Source organism: Scylla paramamosain, chromosome 19 (assembly GCF_035594125.1).
Source record: "Scylla paramamosain isolate STU-SP2022 chromosome 19, ASM3559412v1, whole genome shotgun sequence".
Taxonomy (NCBI): domain Eukaryota; kingdom Metazoa; phylum Arthropoda; class Malacostraca; order Decapoda; family Portunidae; genus Scylla; species Scylla paramamosain.
The window spans coordinates 2,352,501-2,376,007 of record NC_087169.1 but is presented as its reverse complement, the minus strand read 5'-3'; the positions used below and the strand labels follow the sequence as shown (position 1 = coordinate 2,376,007).

Sequence of the window (23,507 nt, the reverse complement as noted above, 5' to 3'; positions counted from 1 at the left end):
ACTTTGGAGCACCACTCTCTCCACTGCCCTCAGCTGGACAGTCTGCTACCCCATGGAGTCCCAATCACTGATGTGTGCCGCCACCTCTTGATGGGTGATAACCTCGACGACATCCTCGCACGCTTCTCTAAATTTGGTGGATGCTGACGTCCGTTTGCTTTAGTGTTTGTAACTTCTTTTGAATTATATATTGTATACGTCTTTCAAACAATTATGCACTTGTTATGTGCTTGTTCCCTGCATATGGTCAGGACTGACGCCTTTATGCGTAATAAGTTAAATCTCTCTCTCTCTCTCTCTCTCTCTCTCTCTCTCTCTCTCTCTCTCTCTCTCTCTCTCTCAAAAGTTTTCTTGTTAATAATGTGGAAATCTTGTTAGTGTGTCACTAGCACCATAAAAACACCCTCAAAAATGAGTGTAACTTTAACTACGTAGAGCCTTTTGATTGGTGGAGGTGGTGCGGCGCAGAAGTGTTTCAGTAGGATGATTAGATGTGCCGAGTCGCCGCTGCCTCAAGAAAATGAACATCTAACAAATAATTCGTACGCTATTCATTGTTTGGACACTCGTGATACGTGATGACTTAGAAGTAGATAAGAGTATGTATTCTCTGTTCTCTTTTATAGTGTTGGGAGGTCACCATTTGCGTTGAATTGATATCTACTGGTGAATCTGGCAACGCGACGCTTCAACTTAGGGATTCGAGTCAGGGTGGATCCCGTTTGGTAAGATTTACTTTCCGTAGTCCAATAATGTATCATGTCCTTTGAATAGTGTGTAATCTTAACCCTGCAATGCGGTTGAATGTTCTTTGTATGAGGTATAATCTCATCCTTGCTTCATACACACTACAACAATACACTTTGGTTGTGGATCAGGCACGTGGCACTTCAACACACATACACAACACACATACGTATTGGAGTAAGCGTAAGTAGGCATTTGAAACCAAGCTGATATACATCTTTCACATTCGTGTAATGCTATCATATCTCCATTGAAAACACGTGTAATCCTATCCTTACTGCATACATAGTACATGTATACAGTTTGGTGGTGAATCTGGCAACGTAATGCTAAAGTTGAGGACTCGGGTCAGGATGGATTGCCGTTTGAAACCAAGCTAAAATTCGCCTTTCTTGAACCTGCAATGCTGATAAATGTTCTCTGTATAAGGTGTAATCTCATACTTACCTCGTGAACACTACAGGAGTACAATTTGGTGGTGAATCTGTCAATGTGACGTTTGAGGTATGGATTCAAGTCAGCGTAGATGTTTGAAACCGAGCTGAGATAAACCTTTCGTAGACCTTTCATGCTCTCATATACGTCCTTTGTATACCGTGTAATATTCAGCAATTGAGTGGCATATCCCGGCATACCAGATACCGGAAATAAAGAAAGGTATGAGAAAGACTCGAAGCAGTGAACCTCGAGAACGAACCGAGTCCCAGATTGGCCAGGCGGAGGTCCCACGCTGGCGTCACCACTCGAGGGACGAGGCGCCGCGCGGTCACGTGGATATCTGAATTGCGCGTTAATCACCTCAGTAATTGAACACCGGTGTCATTAGTTTGTGTAGTGGTCGTTAATTGTACTTTGCAGTAGTGCAGGCAAAGGAAGCGTTAGACTCTCTAGCTTCCATGGAGCTGACTTTGCCGTGGGTACTGAGCGCTGGCAGCAGGGAGTGTGGTGCTGGAGGCCTGGTGTTCCCTGTCGTGAGTTACTCCGTGGCGACGCCGGACAGCAGTAGGAGCGAGGTACAGTTGTTGATTCATGTTTGTTGTCTTTGGTGTGCAGTCACCATGTTTTGTTTGTTTATTTCATAACACGTGTTCACATGATAACTGAGGGTAAGTAGACTTTGTGACGTCACTGATACTAGTCCCCTCCCCCCACCCCCCACAGCCTGCCGCTCCCCACGGCAGCTTGTATCCCCGCTACTGTGTTTTCCGTGATGCTGTACATATGAATATCGTGCAGTGGTGTCACGGATAGTTTGAAGCTGTTATTTGCAATTGTATTTAGTGGCAATGATTGTTGGTCGTTACCATTGTTCAATAGTTTAGTCGCGTGTATCATTGCACTTGTAAGGGAGGAGGGCATGGGAGGAAAGGGTTGAGGGGACAGCGTGATGCAGTGACAGTCATGCTTGACTTCCTATATTCTTGTACTGATATGAGAGAGACAGACAGAGAGAGAGAGAGAGAGAGAGAGAGAGAGAGAGAGAGAGAGAGAGAGAGAGAGAGAGAGAGAGTAGTTCAGGCAAGAAGTAAGGGCATTGTATCAAGGGAAGGTGCAGAGGTCAAGAAAAGGTCAGGAGGTGAGGGAAGGGAGGAGGGAGGTCATTGGAGCAGGTCACCGAAGGTCATGTCTGTCTTGGTGAATGTCAGTGAGAGAGAGAGAGAGAGAGAGAGAGAGAGAGAGAGAGAGAGAGAGAGAGTGCGTGAGTGGCTGCCATTGTGGTGTGAACGACGTGACAGTCATCATAATGGCCGTGGTGGTCGTTATCAGCATAATCACCATCACCATTACCACTGCTGTAACAACCACCACCACCATTGTAACCTTCAATTCCACCATCACCAACCCTACCACCATTACTGTAACCAACACACCCCCATCACAACCACCACCACCACCACCACCACCACTAACAAGGTAACCAAAACAATCACCACCACTGTAACCAGCCAGCAACGATGGTTTCACTTGTCAGATTTTTCGGGTAGAATGAATAGGGAACATTACTTGGGGAAATTCCAGAACAGGGATGATAAGCCAACTGATTTCTCTAAATGCTACTTATTGAGATGTTAATGCAGAATCTATAGGAAAATTAAGACCAGATAAATTCAAGGACAAGGATGGAAACTCTACTGATCTACTGACAATTGTGTTCATGTGCTCTAGAACGTGTCATGTATTCTACAGGGACTGTTGTTTTGTCGCATCCTTCTTGTTCTCTTCAACACGCCATGAGCAGAATAAATAATAAATAGATATATAATGAGGATAACGAATGACACCTGGGCTAGACAAGGACGCCACACTGCGCTGTATATTCTAATGATGTGCTCAGGTGTATAATTCTATTCGTGTCAGAGCTTCCTTAGCGATATCAGTGTTGGTTGTTGATATTCTTTATAGTATGTTGCTGGTGTTAGACGTTTGTCAGTGTTAGTGCCACGAACAAGACTCGCTAACGCAAGACGCCTCAGCAACAGGGTGGCAATGAACAATTCGTCCTCAGCAGCATGAAGTCGTATAAGATTTATCAGAGTAATACTTTCCTGGATGGCTGCAGTGACCCGGGCGTTGTGACGGAGGCGGTAATGGACCATATTCTGACACCCTTCACCACACCTTCCCTAATTACAAAAAGTTTCAGAATATAAAGGATTTTTAAGAGTGTTTTTATGCTTCTAGAGACAGAGTAACATTTTCTACATTATCAACAGGAGAAACACTCTTGAATACTGTTAATCATCTGTGGCCTTTGAAAATAGTCATGGTGGGAAAGCAGAGAGTTTCTGAACATAGGCCAGCATTTCCTCCATATCAGCCTCGCCTCCTCAGCCAGACTAGACCTTCCGTTATTGGGTGTACCGCACTGGCGCGTGCCGCGCTTTCGCTTCACGCATTTCACGCTTCATTCGCTGCCTTCATCATGCTTGCAATAGACGCTGTACTCAGCATCTGCCCCGAGACTCTACTACTTTACGATGCTTCGCTGTGTGTGGTTTTGCAGTGTTAGCATCCCCGGGTTTTGCTGATCTCGAGGCACGTGGCGGGTCTTGGAATTTAACGCCTGTTAGATAATGTGGAGTGATAAGTGAATGAGTGATGAGCGAATGAACAGACTCGGTACTAAGGTTGTTAATGGCGGGTATGTAGCTACATTTTCGCCTGCTGAAATCAAGATATAGAGATATTGTAATATCACGAGTCATAGCATATTTTTTCATAATTTCATAGCTATGAAATGGAGTTCTTACCTTTGGAATGCTCGTATGCTTGAAAAGCCACATAGACTCGTATGCTTGAAAAGGCACAAAGGTTACACTCGAACACACGTCCTGGGAACCGTCCCAAGATTTCCTTGTGTTATCAGCTCTGTAATGTGGCCGAGCCCAGCTGTGCGTCCCCTCCTCGTGCCGTTAACATTGGATTTGATCAGATCAGTCACGGAGGTAATCAGACCAGTTAGTATTGGTGCTGCTGTGTGGGCATCAGTTCTGGAGCGCGGAGGTAAAGAAACAAAAGAACAAAGGCAGCGCAGTTCGGGTGGTCTGCACCGAGCCTCGCACTGTGTATTTTTCCTGGTGAATGTGTAAGGGAAGGGATTGTATTTGAAAGGTTCGTCTCCAGCAGACTGACCATTCAAAAGAAAATTTCGTCATCATGCTTATCATTTTGAACGCTGAACCCTCAATTTTTTGTATCACAGGAAAGCGTACGCGTATGTAAAGTTAGACGCTCAGATCCCATTACCTTGTCAAAAGTTACGAATTAATGTTGTATAATCCTTGAACTATTCCATCATTAGCTATTGATTGCTATGAAATACTCCAGAGATTATGAATGGAAGTAAGTGTGACCGTTCCCAGGTATATATGCCTTATCTGAAATTACACACACACGCACACACACACCTCTTTCCATCATGTAAACATTCCCTCTTATCTTCGTACCCTACACACCTCATCTTTCCTCGTCTCCCCTCTCCCTCCCCTCCCTATCCCTATCTCTCCCAGCCTCACATCACCCCCATCACCCCATCCCTGCTTCTGTATCACCGCGCACCATCTCTCCCTCTCTCCCTCAGATCGCTTCCCTGTTCTTCCTCCACTTTTCCTCCCCTCTCTTTCCTTTCTGCTTGAGATGCTTTTCTTTTTCCCCGCATTCCCCTTCGCAATATTTCCCCGCCTCTTCCTCAGGCGCCCTTCCCGAACCACTTTTCCTCCTCACCCTTTCCTTCTATCGCCTCCCTTATTCATCTCTCCTTCTCTCTCCTCTTTATTCTCTCTTCCCTTTCTCTCTCTCTCTCTCTCTCTCTCTCTCTCTCTCTCTCTCTCTCTCTCTCTCTCTCTCTCTCTCTCTCTCTCTCCTTCTCAGGCACCCTTCCCACCCACGTTTTTCTCTCTATCCCTTTCTTCCATCTTCTATATTTATTCTTCCTCTCTACTGTTTCTCTCTCTCTCTCTCTCTCTCTCTCTCTCTCTCTCTCTCTCTCTCTCTCTCTCTCTCTCTCTCTCTCTCTCTCTCTCTCTCTCTCTACCGCAGCGCCACGTCGATCCTCTGAACTTAAAAACTGCTCTTTCTCTCCAGCTTTATTTTTTTCACTTTTTTCTCCCTCCCCCACGCAAGTTGTTTCTCTCGTAGGTTTATTAGAGTAATTTCCTCCTCTTCCCGGTGATTTGGCGAGATGCTTGATGGAATACACTACCCCAGTATTGCAAAACATGAAGATTCTGTCCGTCTATTTCTGTATGTCTGAGTTTGTCTCTCTCTAATTCCGAAAATCTGTCGTGTTTATCTGCTTTTTTTTGTCTCGTCTGTCTCTCTCTCAAAAATATGCATCATGTCTTTCTATGGCTCTGTGTGTGTGTGTGTGTGTGTGTGTGTGTGTTTTCTCTGCTGCGGAGAAAGTTATATTTTTTCTTTTTTAGTTTCATGGTTCCTCGCTCGCCTCCCTCGCTCGTCTGTTCTTGTTCTCTATGGCCTGTGTGTGTGTGTGTGTGTGTGTAGCGTTCTCTATGGCCTGTGTGTGTGTGTGTGTGTGTGTAGCGTATGTACTTAATTTTATTGGCATAGTAAAAAGTGCTCTCTCTCTCTCTCTCTCTCTCTCTCTCTCTCTCTCTCTCTCTCTCTCTCTCTCTCTCTCTCTCTCTCTCTCCTGGTCAGGCGATACAAAGCGAACCTTAAAAAAAACAGTAATGGCGCTACAAAAGAAAGAAAATACAGGTAGATTTAGAGAGAGAGAGAGAGAGAGAGAGAGAGAGAGAGAGAGAGAGAGAGAGAGAGAGAGAGAGAGAGAGAGAGCGCTTTGATACTTCACTTTGAAGGCGTGTGTCTGTGTGACTGTATTTACTGTCTGTCTGTCTGTCTGTCTTTTTGTGTACGGTGTGTTTGTCTGCTGCTCTGTCTGCTGCTCTCTCTCTCTCTCTCTCTCTCTCTCTCTCTCTCTCTCTCTCGCTCTCTCTCTCGCTCTTTCATCCACAGAAGGTAGATTTTGAGGATAAAACCGCGACCATTCAACACTTAAACTTTTCGAGCTTTTTTTTTTAATGGCAGTTGAAATGCTGTTCTGCATCTTCTCGTGTTCTTGACCAGTTTCCACATTTAAAAGTAACTAAATAGGCAAACAATTAATGAAACGAACGCATGAATAAGTAGATAAGTAAACAAATGAGTAAATAGTTAATTACGAAATCAAAATAAATGAAAAAAAAATATTGAATACTCGGGCAGATAAGCAAAGTAGTTGAAGGGTCAATAACCAAGTAAGATACTCGAGAATGACGTGTCTGTCCACAGCACGGCAGCTTTATACAAGTAAAGAATATAGCGAGGCGCCGGGCGGTACTTGACCCCCCTACTGTAACTTCCCTCTGAGGTTCACAGGCCACAAAGGAAGCAGGCCCAGGACTCCCCGCGGCCGACTCTCCCTCACTGCTCGCCGCTCGGGGCACAAAACTTTTAGAAACTGTCGCCGTAGATCAATAGGGAGGCTTAGGCACCACCTCACCCCGCTGATCTGCACGGCTTGGTGGGAGGAACTCTTTTTGTGCCTGGTGTTGTTGATATTGCTGTCGTGGTGGCGGTGTTGCGTTGAGGCAGCGGGTTTCCTGTTGTACAATTCAAGCCACATTGAGGCAATACTTTGTCTTTAAGCAGGGAAGAATGAATTTTCTAGGCTTCTTGAGCAAGTTACAAGTATCCCATATTAATTATAGCATAGATTGATAATAACAATAAAATATAGAAGCAGTGAAGTAACAATAAAATACAGGAGTGAAGTCCCAGTATTGGAGGAGTAAATGTATTGTTGGCGGAGACAGTACTCATGTGTTCTGTGGTTGAAATATCCTTCAGAGGAGGACAAATGGCGGGACAGGCAGTGCGGAAGCTGGCCATTACTCTTCCCAGGATGGCCTCGGTCACCGGCCTTCCCATGACCGCGCCGCGTGTCGTCCTAACGCTGAGCAGCACTTGGGTCACCACGTCTCCCAGAGGCAACACTCTTTTCTTTCAATAAACTCATCGGTCAGTGTGTAGACGTCTCTTGTCAATCGTCATGTCAGTATTTGTCACACCTTGAGGAACTTTTGCCTTGATCTGAGTCTCATGTCAGTCCCGAGGTTGTCCCCTGCCAGTCTTTTGTCAACCTTTCGTCAGTTTTATTGTAGCGTCTCACTCTCTTCTGTCCGTCCGCCAGTCTTTTCATCGGCTCCTTTTTTTTTCTTTTTCGCCAGCCTGGTGTCAGCTTCTCATTGACGCCTTGGTGACCTTTCCATACTTATTTCAACAAACATCTTCCATCCCCAATACTCCTGCGTGTTGGGTGGCTGTGCGGTGCGTTGCTCAGCTGGCAGGAGAAAGGTTAAGAGTTCAATCATGGGCACGTATACTGAAATGGTTCGCTTTCTCATAAGGTTTCTTTAATGAGCATGTAAATGATTAGTGGTGTTCTCATGTGAGCCTTTTCCTCCTCCTCTTCTTCCTCCTCCTCTACGTCATCCTACTCTTATTTTTTCTTTATCTTTTCTTCTGCCTTCTCTTTTTTTTTTTTCCTTCCCCTTAACATTCTTATTATAGCTTTCCCTCACAGTCAAATAAAACACTGCACCTATGGGAGACAAGTATTTTGGGAGGCGTGGTACATTTATCATGAACTGGAGGCAGACACCAGTATACTCGTATTTAGCCTGGCGCTGTTACTGCTATCTTCCCATCACTCTCCCCCATACGTGACTCCCTGTCTTGTTATGGTAAGTGGTACTGGGGCATAATTTTTCACCTTCCTTCCCGACTTGAGCCTCGAGACGTTATCAGTCAGCGGCGACCTTAAGAAAAATTATTTATCTTCTCGCTGACCTCTCGATCTTGTCATTCTTACCTTCGCCCTTGTTGTTGTTTGTTTTTATTGATATTTATTGTTGTTGTTGTTGTTGTTGTTGTTGTTGTTTGCTGTCGTCGTCTTCCTCCTTATAATCATCATAATGTTTTCCTTTCCTCTTTTCCTCCTCCTCCTCCTCCTCCTCCTCCTCTGCTTCATCATCATCATCATCATCATCGTCGTCTTCGTGTTCCCTCTTTCCCTCATTGCCCTTTTCGTCATCCTTTAAAGTCATCCCCCAGTCTGTTCTTCTCTTCTCTCCTCTTCATCGTCCCTTTCGCCTCGCCCTCTTCCTCCACGATCTAGTTTTCTCTTTCTTTCTTATCCTCATACCTCATCCCCTCTTCTTTTTTTTTTTCCCCCATCACGTGCTGACTCCACCCTTCTCCCCCTTACTCCCCCATTCCTCCCACTCACTCGTCTCATTCCTCCTCTCCCCGCCCTCACGTCCGTCCCTCTCCACGCCTTCCTTGGCCGCTAATGACCAACTCCTGAAGCACCTGACAGGGACACGACGCGCCGTCAGGACACACAAGTGCTCGCCGCCTCGCTGCTGCCTCGCTAAAAATCACCGTCACGTTTGCTTACCTCAGGAGACAAAAGAGAGAGAAAATAAGAGAGAGGGAAGAGAGAAAAAGCGGGAATTAAAAAAAAAAGAACGTAAGAGAAGAAAAGGAAAAGAAATTAAGGGAAGAAATTAAATGAAATTAAATTAAAGTGAAAATGTCAGGGTCTTTCAAAATTGAAAAAATATTGTTCTTTTTTAGATACATTTATTTTTCATTTTTATTTATTTATTTATTTATTTTTTTTTTTGTGTGTGGAATTATGTTGATGAAAAAATAATACGTACCCCGTGCCTAGTTTTAATTAGTGTAAACAGTAGCATATATATTTATTTGCGTACATTATTACTCTCTGACTTCTTGGAGCGCGGAATGAGTGCTTTTACAGATGCATGTCACTGTGTAGCTCATACACACACACACACACACACACACACATATTGGAGCTCCACCAGAATCGCTGGGTGAAATTCTTATATTTTCTGACTATTTTTTCAGAGTTCATAAATGTAAAGTGTCCATCACTGACTAATGAGGAGATGCAAGGAAGGAATGGCGTTGTCTCCTACTCTCCGCCTCTCTGCCAACCACAACAGCGATTCTCAGCGACAAACCACAGCAGTTGCTTTTCTGTTGTTGTTCTTTTTATGTTTTACTGTTAAGGGGTACAATATTTTTTATTTTTTTCCTGGTTCTTGTTACCGATCTTCGATAACAGCGATTCTCAGAAGGAGGAGGAGGAAGCTATGTGATTGATTTACTTGTATATATTTTTAAGTCACAGAAATATTTATAGTATTGTAACCTCTTAAATTGAAAGATCAGCAGCACCGTAAAAATTATTTGCACAGACGTAGTAAAGAAGGTGGAAGTTATTTGAACGATTTATTTATATATTTTTCTTTAAGTTACAGACCTATTTGCAGTATTGTAAGCTCTCAAATTGTCTAACAGTTGAAAGGTTAACAAGGCACAACTGTAGCTAAGTGGAGGCACGCTGGAAAACTGAATATTCTGGTCGAGGGACAGAGATAAGTCAGTTAGGAACAGGAGAACACGTATTCCAAACTAGTATTTAAATTTCCTAGCGTCCTCCATCCTTGTCCTTCTCAACCACCTCGTTTTCATCTTTTGTTAGTCTCTCCGTCCTCCTCCTCCTCCTCCTCCTCCTCCTCCTCCTCTAATGTGCTGAATTAGATCATTCAAAGATACAAATCTTTCTCTACGTTAAGGAGCAATGATTACATGCAGTGCGCCAGTGTAGGGAAGCAAAGGCCTGTAATGTGCGGCTGTGGGGATCTGGGTAGCTCTGTTTTGCCGTGCTCTGCTCACACCAAAAAACTGTGAGTTCGTTCTTGCATCATAGCAATTTCTCTTATAATCAAAGTCATCGTTATCATTATATCTTTGTTGTGACTTATTCCATCTATATACGGTTTCCATGATGTGCATCTAAAGAATATCTATTGATGCTGTTCTGATATTAATTAAGGAATGAGTTAAAACTTTAAGATTTAATCAAACTTCGTTACAACTTTTAAACTAGTTTTTATGCTGCTATGCATTGAAATGAGACGGGTCTCAGTAGTACATTATTTAAAATTGAATTGTAAAAGATTTTCAGATAGAATGTTAATTCTGCAACAATAATAAGGCAAGACAGACGCCGGAATGTATCACTTTGCGTCAGGGACAACACAAGATAGAGCTAACCCCGGCGTGAGGATGTAAAGACGACATAAAGTACTACGCCGCGACTATCACCAAAGTGCGCCGGCAAGTTTTCCTCGATAGGTATGGTGTTAGATTTGTGGCTTTTAGTGAGTCTACATTAAACTTACTGTATGGTTGGTGCGCCATTCAGAGTGTGCCACTAAGCATCAAAGTATTAGAACCTCTGGTATACTCGTAGATAGACGACGAAGGAAGATCAAGGAATCAATGGTAAGCATTGATCCCTCACAGACCACGTGGAAGACATGAACAAAAACATTAGCAGCAGTTTTCTCGACGCTTGCTTTTACTGCATAATATTTTCTTGCAATACGAGTACAATCTAGTGTGGTGAGATCCTGCAGGGAGACACAGACATAGTGCCGCAAATTGCCACAGCTCTCCCCCAACTCACTAAATGACTGCCCATCAACCTGCGTGAGGCTGAATGAACACCTCGGGCTTGGCGCTGTCCTGCCGCCACGACCTGCCGATGCCCGACTGACAACACTGAATGCCTGGAATGGAGGGATGAGATAGTAGTAGTGTTATAAAGGCCATCAGTTATATAATGTAAGGAATGTTACAGAAGCAGTGTTATTTAGACTTTTTTTCGTCCTAGTCGTCTTTCCTCGCTTAATATTCTCTCTCTCTCTCTCTCTCTCTCTCTCTCTCTCTCTCTCTCTCTCTCTCTCTTCAGATCAACTTGACGGGCAGGATCCTCTCGTTCCCATTCCATTCCCAATCTCACATCCTCCTCCTCCTCCTCCTCCTCCTCCTCCTCCTTCTCCTCCTCCTCCCCCTTTCGTTCATTTATTCCAGTTCCACTCCCCTTCTCTTCCGCCTCTTGGTACTTCACATCAGCATCCGTTGATAGATATGTTCCTCCTCCTCCTCCTCCTCCTCTTCCTTCTCCTCCTCCTCCTCCTCCTCCTCCTCCTCCTCCTCCAATTTCTCTTTCCTCGGTACCTCTTCCTCCCCTTTTTTTTTTTCATCTTACCATTATCTCCCTCCTCTTCCTCCCCTCGTCCACCTCCTTCTTCTCTTTCTCTTTCTCTTCCTCCCTCCTTCCTTTCTCCTTTTATATTATCCGTCTTTTCTTTCCCTCTTCCTCCTCCTCCTCCTATTTTTGCAGTTCTTTCCCTTCTCCTCCCTCCCCTTCCTTCCTTTTTCTCCTTCCATCTTCTATCTACTTCCTTGCTCCACTTCTCGCTTTCTCCTCCCCACCTCAAGCTCCCTCCTTCCCTCGCCTTCTCTTCCCGACACATGCAATTGGTTTCCGTCAGACGAAGGATCCCTATGATTGGTAGTGGTTGGCTGGGTGGAGGAGGTCCCCAGGCGTCACGTATCTAGTCCTATACACACAATACTTAGGGGTGTCCGTGGGGCCTCCTTCCCTTCACTCGTATATTATGTGCTTCATGAGGCGGTTCTTTGTCTCCGCCTGGACACATCATCGCGTTTGGTGTCTGTAGGAGTGAATTTAACGCCACGTGGGTGTGAGGGGTGTGGGTGTGTTGTGTGTGGTTATCACTGGAATGATGTGTCGTTCATTGGGAGTAAGTTTGTATTCAGTGTTACGTTTGTGTGTTTTGTTGTTGGCGTGTGGAGTTGATGCGGTGCTGCGTGGGATTGAGGTGCTTGTTAGTATTGTTCGGTTACCTTTTTTTTTTTTTTACGTAAGAGTGGTTCTGGCCAAGGGCAACAAAATGTGAAAGGCATGAACTGACCCTAAAGAGGACAGTTCAAAGGAGAATCCAAAATTATGAGGTGTCTAGAAATCTTCTAACTACTACTACTACTACTACTACTACTACTACTACTACTACCACAGCTTCAAATGAAATTTCAGACGGAGTGTACAGTGTAGCTACATGGTATATAATGTATAGTATATATGAACTGTATTGACAAACCCGCACATTAATATGATGACTGGTGGTGTCGGCAGGCAGGACGGGGCGGAGGCTATCCCTGAATGACGAGATACCAGCCGGCCACATGTCCTAACGAATATTGTTCAGCGGACTTCAATTTGTTCTGCCTCGTGTTTCGTGGGCCGGAATGCAATGTTTGTACTAAACAAGGCTGTGGGTCGGACGGTTGGTCTCTGCTGGCCACACTGACCCGCGGGTTGGACGCTGCTGACCCTTGGTTCAGTCACATTTTGAATGGTGAAGCAGCTTACGTGTTCTGCCACTGGCTTACCGCTGCAGTGTTTGTTGTTTTTACGTGTTTTTTTTTTTTTCAGTATTTCTTGCTATTGCAGTATTTCTATTTAGAGTTCAAATTTGTTCTGTATATTCAATCCTTACCTCGTGACTTCTGAAATATTGAATCACCTTATACATTTCTGTCACACGCTTAATAATTTATGCTCTGTGTTGTGAAAGGACAGCAAAAACATATCTATCAACAATTCAGACCACATAACAGCATCATAACTGAAAGAACAAAATGTGGAATACGTGACAAAGACAGTACAGTCAAGTAAGAGTTGCTAGAGAGACAGACATGCACATTGCTAGGCTGACTCGTGATGGCACACAGCACCGCCCGTATCTCTAGTTCCCCCCAAGCTAACGGTCCCTCGTAGACAGCCAGGCGAGGAGTCACGCACGTTTAGTAAAAAGAAGAGAATTTGTGCAATGTACTGACGGTAACTTCCCTTATGGACAGGCGAGGAGTCACGCAAGTTAGTTAAAAAGTAAAAAAAATTATGCAATGTACAGACGGTAACTCGTACAGGAAGGTGAATGATACAATAGTCATGCCTTGGCTCTAGATCAAGAGTACAATAGGTTCTTCCTCTTCATTGTAGACCAACACGAAGGTAACCACAACACAAACACGGACATCTACAGTGGTTCCCATAGATTTAGTAAGGACATATTCACCTGTAATGACATCTTCTAATTAAACCTTCGCTCCGGCACTCAGTTAACCCTCAGTTGTATTTACAGGGACAATACACACACAGGTTCTCAGTATACCGTCCCTTCTTTCTCATCAGCCCTCATTCCTCTGCACAGGCTCTTAGTTAAGCCTTATCCTCTTATATTTAGGTAGACAATACACATCTACCTCTCCTCTTTCTCATCAACCCTCGCTTTCCCCGACGCCTTATTTGTTTGTCCCGTGGTCTCTTATGTTCAGCGGCGCAGTCTTGGGAGGAAAATCACTGTCGCGCGGGAGGGAGTATTGCAGTGACTAGTGGAAGATATGGCTTGGCGGTGACTCGTGGCTGGAATGGTAAGTGCGGGTTAAGGCAACACGCCACCCCGCCATCCCCTTACTCACCCCGAGGCGTCTAGTAAAATCCGCCCATTTGTTCAACGGCAGCAACGTTTTGTCGCGTCAAGGAGAAAGGAACACGGGGAGGCGGCAACAGTGGGATGCAGTACAAATGGGGGACGGAAATATGAAAACAACATTTGTTTGCCACGGTAAAACAAAGCAAACACGTTAGCGCCATCAGCACAAAGCACGCTCGCTGGCGCTGACGGAGCTAACATACAGCCCGGCTTGGAATCACGGACATTAAGTGTACTCGTATTGTAGCGTACCTGAGCCGCGGGGAGCCGAAAGGTACGCACAAGTAATGCGTTTATGCCAAAAGTAGCGTAATGGTGTCGAGGAGAGAGTAGCGAGGGAGGCGTGACCCTTACACCGCGAGGAGGAGAGAAGAGGGTAACACTGAATGATATAAATAAATTCAGATGGGGAGCGTGAAACAGTAGAAGCATCTTGGGAAAGTGTTGTGTGTAAAGCTGACGGGGGGACGAGAGAGTGAGAAGGTTCCTGCAGACGAAGGGTGGGTGTGTGTGTGTGTGTGTGTGTGTGTGTGTGTGTGTGTGGGCGGAGGGACAGAGAAAAGCTAGGGAGTGAATGTAGGAGGGGAGAGAGAGAGAGAGAGAGAGAGAGAGAGAGAGTAGGGCTAATAGAGGTTGTCGAGGCGTGTGCGTGGGGAGGGAACCGTAGGAGTGCGGGGGCGAAGAGTCAAGAGGGAGAATACGGGAAGGGGAGAGAAAGTGGATGGGTATGCGTGGGAGAGGACGACGGGAGAGAGGAGAAGAGTAAGTTTTTAGGGACAAGTGTGAATGGGGAGGGTATATTTGGGGAGAAGGCTGGGTGAGAGGCAAAGTGATGGGGGAAAGAGATGTGGATAACAAAAAGGTGTGAATGGGAAGGAGGAAGAATAGTTATATGGAGGGAGAATGTTTGGGGAGAGAGGCTGGGGAGAGAGGGAAAGCACTGGGCGAGGGAAACACAGGGAGAGGGAAGAGTTACACAGCGGGGTGTTGGGAGGAGCGTGTGTGGGCAGAGAAAACTCATGCTCGTCATATTTTTGTGTGTTTGCTTTACCCTCGGTGGTGGAGGTGGTGGTGGTGGTGGTGGTGGTGGCGGTGGCGGCGGTAGTGGTGATGGTGGTGGTGGTTGTTGTTGTTGTTGTTGTTGTTGTTGTTTTGTTATTCTTCTTGCTTTCCTTGTTTTCTTCTTGTTTCTCTTCTTTTCTTCTTGTTTTTCGTTGCTGCTGATGTTGTTGTTTTTGTTGTTGTGGTTGTTGTTGTTTTGTTATTCTTCTTGCTTTCCTTGTTTTCTTCTTGTTTCTCTTCTTTTCTTCTTGTTTTTCGTTGCTGCTGATGTTGTTGTTTTTGTTGTTGTGGTTGTTGTTGTTTCTCAAAATACTCTTGGCATGCCACATACTTAGGTACATATTTCTTCTTTTCTAAGACTATACAGTAGTTTTAATGTTTATTGATATTCGGTTCAACTATTTGATCATAATAGATTAACATTTCAACTCTACATACTAAGTTAACATTAACCCTAATACCAGGTACCGCAATATTTTCTTGATTTCCAGAATTCTTCACTTTTTTTTTGTCACCCCTCCATTACTCTCGAAAAAAGAAGTTAAATTACTCCAAAACAGTAATTTACCGCCAGCTTTGGAACACTAAAGACAACCAAGCGGCGGCCCTGAGTGGTGAGGTGCGGGAATGCGTTACGTGAATTACATTAAGACGCCACTGTGAAATAATAAAGCACGCTGGGCTGTGATGTACGTGGCGGAGGTTAAAAAGAAGAGGAGGAGGAGGAGGAGGAGGAGGAGGAGGAGGAGGAGGAGGAGGAGGAGAGAAAGGTCCATTATATTTTTGTCCACTTTGTTTTGTGTTTTCTTTCCAGTGCTTATTTTCCTCATTTGTTTGTTTGTTTTTGTTTGGTTGGTCGGCTGTTGTTGTTGTTGTCTGTTGTCGTTATTCTTGCTGTTGTTGTTGTTGTTGTTGTTGTTGTTGTTGTTGTTATTCTTGTTCTTGTTGTTTTGGTGGTGGTGGTGGTGTTGAGTGTGTGTGTGCTACAATTACTGTTATTGTTATTGTTGGTGTTGCTGTTCTTGTCTTCTTTTTTTTTTCTCTGTTCTTTTGTTTTCCTTTTCTTCCCGGTGATAATAACAATAACAAGTTAGAGAGAGAGAGAGAGAGAGAGAGAGAGAGAGAGAGAGAGAGAGAGAGAGAGAGAGAGAGAGAGAGAGAGAGAGAGAGTATCTGTCAGGCATGGAGTGTTAACAAACCCTCTCGAGGCAGACAGTCACGTGTGCTGTCCTTTGCTGTGTGACGCAAGGTTGCCGGGGGGAAGTGAACACTACGAAATATCTCGAAATTAATCTTGTTGGCACATACAATTGCAACACAGGTCACAACAACACATGACCCCAGACCAATACTTCGTCGTCTGGGTTGTGAAAGACTTATGACTCTCCTGAGAACTTTTCAAAGATCAGAGAAATTATTTATTGGCCGGGTTCTCACTTGAGATTTTCCTTTTGATGGTGCAGTGTCCTTGTTAGACTACCACTAGAATCGTGATAACACCCTTGAAATCTCAGGAACTTCCACAAAACGTTGCAAAAATGCCATCTTAACTTCGTACTGAATCCTGAGAAAGTAGATATGACGGTAGTTTAAAAGTTGAGCATATAAAAAACAAATTTGACGGTAGAAGAAATAAGCTACCAGGTTCCAGGTTCGTAAGTGTCGCACATTCTTAGAGAGAGATTGCGAATTGTGGTTATGCTTCTGTGTGTCGGCGAAGTAGGGCAGTCTGTCTGACCAGATATAATATGTGCTTTAGGTTGACGTTAAATCATGAACATGCCAGCCGTTCACTCTTATCATTTTATAGTTGATACAAAATGTGAAGAAGAGAATATTTCATAGAACAGGAGATTAACTTCTCTGATGGGAAAAAGAGTTCAGTGGCAGCGAGGCATTGTGTGAAGCAATATTTTACATACACTCCTTTAAGAATGAAAGAATAACTATATATATATATATATATATATATATATATATATATATATATATATATATATATATATATATATATATATATATATATATATATATATATATATATATATATACTCGTATAATATATATATATATATATATATATATATATATATATATATATATATATATATATATATATATATATATAATATATATATATATATATATATGTATATATATAATATATATAATATATATATATATATATATGTATATATATATATATATATATATATATATATATATATATATATATATATATATATATATATATATATATATATATATATATATATATATATATGTATATATATATATATATGTATATATATATATATATGTATATATATATATATATATATATATATATATATATGTATATATATATATATATATATGTATATATATATATATATATATGTATATATATATATATATATATATATATATGTATATATATATATATATGTATATATATATATATATATATATATATATATATATATATATATATATATATATATATATATATATATATATATATATATTATATATATATATAATATATATATAAAGAATGAATAAATAAAGCTGATGGAAGGGAAGCGGGCGCAGGTCACCGTCCGGTCAGCCCCGCCTCGCCGCGCTGCAGGCGAGGGCCGCTGAGGGACAAAGGTATTGCAAGTTTGGAGTGGAGTTGAACGACTGCTGCAGCGAGCACCAGGGAAACTTGCCTCGCTATTTCCTGCCTGTGGACGACTCGGGGCGGCGGAGACCGCTGCTGGTGAGAGCTGGGCAGAGCTGTATACTTCTACGCTGTGAAGCCACGGAGGCAAAACCGGCTCCGTATTCACCGTGAAGCGAGGACAGTGAGCGAGGTTGCTGAGTTCAGTACATTAAACAGCATTTGTTTGTCCTGGCAAGATTCTTTCCTCTCGTCTGCAGATTAAACTATGTTTGACTCTCTCTCTCTCTCTCTCTCTCTCTCTCTCTCTCTCTCTCTCTCTCTCTCTCTCTCTCTCTCTCTCTCTCTCTCCTCTCGCTCTGTGTATGTGCGTGTGTGTGTGTTCACCTGTTTTACGGGTAGTAACAGATGATGTTACCTTCGATGCATTCATTATTCACAACCATCCCAGCTGAGGCAGAGGTTAAATTACATGATGTGAATGCTTCCTGTCTATTACACTGGTGGCTGAGAGGATCACCTACCTTCATTAAGAGGCTCACAGCGTGCCAGTCAAGCCCACAGATGCAAGAGTATTAGTTGGTTCTAGTGTGTCTATTACCCCGCACACAATCACAAGGATAATTGATGCCAAGAAAACACGGAAATACCCACTCAAAACTATCAGTCATTTCCCGTCAAAAAAGAGTATCGGCAATGACATTAACTTTCAGACTCGCTGGGTTTGAGATTTTGCTGCTGCACGATTTCTTACCCAAACCAAATGCGAAGGTCTGACCACTTCACCTTTATGGCAGACCAGAGGGGCTTTTTCTTGCTGAACCACGTTTTTACATCGCTTTTTCCTTCCACTGCACTACACGTTACCTTGTGTCCGGGTCAGGTACAGTTGCGCTAAGTAACAGACATATTCAAAGGCTTTCAGGAATGAATATTAGTCATGTACATTCACCTGTCATATATCCTGTTCTTAGTCACTGAGGACCTCTCAATATGGAGCAGTTCATTGGTCTATATATCAATTTCTATTACTGGATATTGTAACGATCACCATTTAGGGCAATCGTACATAACTATATGCTACCTATTATTTCTGCCAGTAATTTCCGCCAACAAAAAGAAAGTCGTGAATGTCTCGTGTTTCTGATCACGTTTCTATCACAGCTCTCTTTTATTTGCTATCATTGTTCCTAGAAAACGGAGAGGAGTGACGCATTACAGGGGAGAATTGCAGTGGGATCTCTTCTTTAAACCTTCCATCTTTTTTCTGTCAGGCTTCGGGGAAAGTGCTCAGTCTTTGTAGTGTTGCTGTGGCTGAGAAGTTTCACGTCTTTATTGGTAATTGCTGTAAGACTACTCGTCTGCCTCTTCCTTTTCTCCTGTTTATGGTACATACTCTGAACCGCCTTGCTCTCTCGCCACGACTATTTTCAAAAGCCACAAAGATCATTAAGCGGATTATCAAGAGTATTTCTCCTGTTGATAGTGTACAAATCTCAATAATCTGTCGTTAGAACCATTAAAATATTCTTAAGAAACTCTGCAATTTTAACTAGAGCCTTTTGAATGTAGTGGGGGAGCGGCGCAGGTGTTTCAGAATATGATCCTATCTATGGCTGCTTTCACGGTGAGCGGAAGATGAGGAAGACCCAGGAAAGGTGGAAAGACTCAGTATAAAACACATGAGACAAAAGAATAAGGGAAAGAATGAAACAAAATAGAAACACCCGGAAAAAGGCTCATTAAAAACAGCGAAGAATAGTATAGTGGTGCAGTAGTGAGAATTCTGAAGATAGATTTACCTAGCACCGTGTTTCCGCTAAGTAAAATGAACAGGGCACAGTAACACAGAAGAAAAAAAAATATTGTTTAGTTTGAACTGGAAAGAAAAATTCAAGTCAAGACTGAATTACAACACTATTGGTTTCCGAAGTACATTTCCTTTCCCAATAGTGTTAAATCTGAATAAAGTAGCCTGGGAGTATTAAAAAGTAGAGTTTAGGTGCAATTTCAAGGTAGATTTCAACATCTCGCTATTGTGTAACGGAGAGAGTTATCTTTTACTTCAGAACCAATAGAGTGAATGTGTGCAATTCTAAAGGCGACCCTGCGTGGAGCGTGGGGCGAGGGAGCGCCATCAGGAACAGCCTCACCTTGTTGATTCTACGTGCGGGGGGAGAGATTGCCCCTTTGTGTCCTCATGAAAAGACTGTGGGAATAAATGTATAGACGAGGGGACGAGGGAGCCAGGGTCCACTTGATACCAACTTAACCACCACCACCACCACCACCACCACCACTATTTATGCCACCACCTCGACTATCGCCTCCAACTCCTCCTCCACCACAGCTATCACCACCACTTATGAAAAGACTGTGGGTATAAATACATTGGTAGACGAGGGGATGAGCGAGCCAGCGTGCAATTCATACCTACTTAACTTTTACCACCATCACCACTATATCTGCCGCTGTGTGTGTGTGTGTGTGTGTGTCGCGATAATTCCAATATAACAAAGTGGAATTAATAAGAGGGATTATACAACGTTTTTGTATCAGAGGAAATCAAATGTGCTGCAAAACTGTGGTGGGACAAAAAAACATAATCATATAATAATAATAATAATAATAATAATAATAATAATAATAATAACAATAATAATAATGATAATAGTAATATTGAAAATAATAATAATGACAACAGTAACAGTAATGCGATAATATGATTACTCTATTATACTGTAATGTGATAATGATAATAGTAATATGAAAATTGCTGACAATTTATATATTCCTTCGTGTCAATCCTTGATTATTAACCTCAAAGAATTAAGAAAAGTTTGCCTGTTTGTCTATTAATTGATTTTCTTTTTTCTGTCTGTGTGTGCACGCGCGAGCACACACACACACACACACACACACATACTATTGATCCACTCCTCCACTACTTTTTTTACCTTCACCTCGTCCATCCGTCCCTTCATCCCTTTGTTTTCAGGCAATAAATAAGTAAGAAAAAACGACCACAGCGGTGCAGGTGGTCAGCGGCCGCCGGCGACCTGCCCTTGTTTTTATATTTATCTTTCATACATCCTGAGGCACCGATACTTGTAGGCTTTGTTGGTGGGTCGATTGGGGACTTAATTCTTGAAGGTTTGGGTGGTCAGCTCGTGCCGCGGTGACGCAGGTGAGGGGTTGACGTTATCAGGTATAAGCTGGAGTGTCCCTCTGTACTCCACGCAGTAGTACTAAAGCGTGTATTCTGAAACACTATGCTCTCTCGCCATGACTGTTTTCAAAGGCCACACAGATGATTAGCCGGGTTCCCAAGAGTGTTTCTCCTGTTAATAATGTAGGAATCTTGTTAATCTGTCACTAGAACCAAAAAAACACCCTTAATCCGTCCGAGTACAAGTACGAGCCTTTGAATTTAAAGTAGTAGAGAAGCAGCGCAGAGGTGTTTCAGGATACGGCCCTAACTTATTTTTTTACCCTGAGCAATTTATTAAATTATAAAAAATCATGGAAACACCCTTGAAAACCATAATAACCTCCACCAGAGCTTTAAATCTTGTCGAAATAAGACGTGGTAACATTCAATAACCCTTACTTGAGTTTCCCAGTTCGGTACGCTGACCACTTGGCGCTGCCCTCCCGTTTGAACAAATCCGGCTTCCACCGATTAGAGGCGGCCACTTGAGATACGCGGAGGCCACTTTTGTATTAATGATTTGGAAAAGAACTGGAGAGCATCGAGGGGATTAGATTAGACACGGTAAGTCGAGGAACTGAAGGACGCTAGATTTAGTACGGGACCGATTTACCATTATTCTTATTTATTCATTCTTGGTAGTGACTGATAATATGCATTATTATATTGGTAATACTACAAGGGTTACGGTTAGACGCGGTAAGGCGAGGAACTAAGGCACGCGAGATTAAGTACGAGGCCGATCTGTCATTAGTAGTTACTCGTAAGATGCTCTATTCGCATAATAGCGTTGTTATGTAAGATGGACACAGGGGAGAGCAGGGTTCTTGGTATGGTGGTGTATTTGCGTTAAGTGAGTCAGGGCTGTGATTTTTCAATGTAATTTTAGATTTGCTTTCGGACTGTCCTCTTTAGGGACTGACACCTTTTTCACCATTTTTTGTTGCCCTTGGCTAGAGCCGCTTATACACACACACACACACACACACACACACACACACACACACACACACACAGAAAAAAAAAAGTATCCAGATACTCTTAATGGCTGATGCAACGATGGTGGTGGTGGTGATGGTAGTGGTGGTGATGATATTGGTGGTGGTTGTGGTGATGGTAGTGGTGTTGATGGTGGTGGCAGTAGTGGTTGTGATGATGATGGTTATAGTGGTGATGGTGGTGGTGGTGAAGCTCCCTGGAATGTAAGAATGAGGCTGCAACATTTTCCTGAAATATTTTTGTATTTAAAGGGACACAGTTTGCTGGTGCTGGAGGCGTTCCCAGGGTGACGAGGTGCGTGGGATGGGGGAGGTGGTGAGGTACAGAGGAAGGGGAGGGGAGGACGGGAGGCAGGTGGGAGGGGAAGGGAGGGGAATTTGATGGGGAGGCGTAACGTTGTGTGAGATAGAGAAGGATAAACCTAGGGAGAGAGGCAAGATGATGGGGAGAGGAGGAGGGAGATGATAGTGAAGAAGGAGAGACGGAGAGAGAAGTGGTAGAGGGAACAGAAGTGAGAGGGGAAAGAGGAAGAAAAAGAAGGGAAGATAAGGGGGAAGGAAAGATGAAGAGAGATGGTAAAGTAAACGGAAAAGAAGGGAAAAGAAGAAGGAAAGGGAAAGGAAGAAAATGAGGAGAGATGGAAGATAGGATGTTTGGATAGAGAAGAGATGAGGTAAGAGTAGATAAGAGAACAAGCATTGGAAAGGAAGGCGAGAAGGAAGAAAGGATGCGAGGTCGGAGGAGAGAACGATGCATGCATTGGGAATGGGTTACATAGGAAGAAAGGAAGAGGCAAAGGATAGGAAGGATAAGATGTTGGGATGAGAAAGGATTATTGACTGATAGACTGATATAAATGTGCAACAAAAGGAAGAAAAAAAAGGAGAGAGGAAGAAAGGAGAAAAGGATGATAAGCGAAAGAGTAGTAAGGGAGATAAAGAAAAAAGGGATAAAAAATATTATTAATTGAATATTATTGATTGAATGATTTCATGGCTCAGAAAAAAGGAAAGAAAAAAAGGAAGGAGCAAGGAAGAAAGGAACGAGGGATAAGGATGATTAGCGAGAAAGTGCTGGGAGGAATGTGAAGATAAGGGAAGGGAATGAAAAGGCAACATGGAGATTATCAAAAGGAATGCTGCACCCAACTCTTTATAGAACTTCCATTATGAAACAGTTAATTATTCCAAACACTAATTTCTATTCAGACATGGAGTTCAGTGGACTTTGTGGCATCACTACCAGGGGCAGCTGCACAAAGGCGGGTGAATTATAAGAACTCCATTCATCAAGGGGAAGCTATTGAAAGACTCACACGATACTCCAGAATATCAAGTTATTTCAGATTACAGAATTTTCAGGAATATTACCATAGAAATTGCAGTGCAATTTCACTAATTCACTGTAGTTCATTCGTCCATGATTTCCAATCACTCTGGAGTAGATATTAAGTGTTCATTTTGGATTCCAGTTTTTAGAAAATGTAGTATTGCCATTTCATTAGTCTATTTATTAATTCGTAACCAACCTGCAGGCATGAAGTGCACTGGAGTGAATATTGAAAGTTTGTCTTGGATTACAGTCTTTTAGGAATATAGTACGTAGATGCGGTAGGTAGAATATAGTAGGTAGATAGAGAGACAGACAGAGAGACAGATAGATAGCTAGATACATAGATAAATAGATAAGTATATAAATGGAGAGAGAGAGAGAGAGAAAGTATATAAATGGAGAGAGAGAGAGAGAGAGAGAGAGAGAGAGAGAGAGAGAGAGAGAGAGAGAGAGAGAGAGAGAGAGAGAGAGAGAGAGAGAGAGAGAGAGAGAGATTATCCATCACAGTTTATATGCAAATCAT

General features: G+C 42.8%; 1 long non-coding RNA gene across 5 annotated transcripts in view; it reads left to right on the top strand.

Annotated features, from left to right (window-relative positions):
- The first annotated feature begins 1,354 nt into the window (after nt 1-1,354).
- The window catches only part of LOC135109569 (uncharacterized), a 203,228-nt gene continuing 181,075 nt past the window's right edge, over nt 1,355-23,507 (top strand). The window contains exon 1 of one of the 5 annotated variants that reach the window (XR_010272764.1): nt 1,355-1,760. This is a non-coding gene — a long non-coding RNA (uncharacterized LOC135109569). The remainder of the gene's footprint in view (nt 1,761-23,507) is intronic. The other 4 variants (XR_010272761.1, XR_010272762.1, XR_010272767.1 and 1 more) reach the window with 4 other exon arrangements.